The sequence below is a fragment of the Dipodomys ordii genome, unplaced genomic scaffold (genome assembly GCF_000151885.1).
Source record: "Dipodomys ordii isolate 6190 unplaced genomic scaffold, Dord_2.0 Scaffold77, whole genome shotgun sequence".
In the NCBI taxonomy this organism is placed as follows: domain Eukaryota; kingdom Metazoa; phylum Chordata; class Mammalia; order Rodentia; family Heteromyidae; genus Dipodomys; species Dipodomys ordii.
The window spans coordinates 281,274-282,223 of record NW_012267293.1 but is presented as its reverse complement, the minus strand read 5'-3'; the positions used below and the strand labels follow the sequence as shown (position 1 = coordinate 282,223).

Sequence of the window (950 nt, the reverse complement as noted above, 5' to 3'; positions counted from 1 at the left end):
CAACAGCCAATGAGCCACCCTCCTCCTCCTCCTCACTGTAACACGCTTCACAGTGTGGACATCAACAGCCAATGAGCCACCCTCCTTTCTCCTCCTCCCTGTAACACCCTTCACAGTGTGGACACCAACAGCCACTGAGCCCTCCCCCTCCGTGTGACACCATTCACAGTGTGGATGCCAACAGCCACTGAGCCCTCCCCCTCCGTGTGATCCCCTTCACAGTGTGGACGCCAACAGCCACTGATCCACCCTCAGTCACTGATGCACAATTTTTCTGAAGCAAGGAATTTAGACTACATCCTTTACTCATGCATCTTTGCATTCATTAGCCTTCTTCACTATGCATCCATCTCTCCATCCGACCACCATCCCTCTCTCTATCACCCATGGCTGTCCTTCTCAACATCCATCTATAAGAGCCTGATAAGCGGGCAGCGATGCCAAATGCTTTCCCAGATGTGAGGCTTCACAGAACAGTCAATAAGTAGAGCACAAGCATGCTTATCACTGTCCAGGCCAGCAGAAAGAGTGAGGCAGGAAAGGACCAGAAAGAGGACTGGAGCTGCTGTCATACAGAACAGCCCAGGACAGAGACTGGAACAAGCTCCAGACAGAACTGAGGGCAGTGGTGGAAGTATAAACTGGAAGAAAAAGACGTGAGAATGGAAAACCAGCAGGAGGCTAGAGAGCCACCAATGGAGGCCATGTGTACGGTAGCACAGAACCACCAAAGGGGACTATGCTGTCCCATCACTGTGCAAGGACACACCAGAGACCGCTGTGCTGTTCACCACTGTACACTGACACACCAGAGACCACTGTGCTGTTCATCACTGTGCACTGACACACCAGAGACCACTGTGCTGTTCATCACTGTGCACTGACACACCAGAGACCACTGTGCTGTTCACCACTGTGCACTGACACACCAGAGACCACTGTGCTGTTCA

At 52.2% G+C, this 950-nt stretch overlaps 1 protein-coding gene across 1 annotated transcript in view; it reads right to left on the bottom strand.

Annotated features, from left to right (window-relative positions):
- Wdr27 (WD repeat domain 27) overlaps positions 1-950 on the bottom strand; it is a 102,913-nt gene that overhangs the window by 69,736 nt on the left and 32,227 nt on the right. The window lies entirely within an intron of this gene.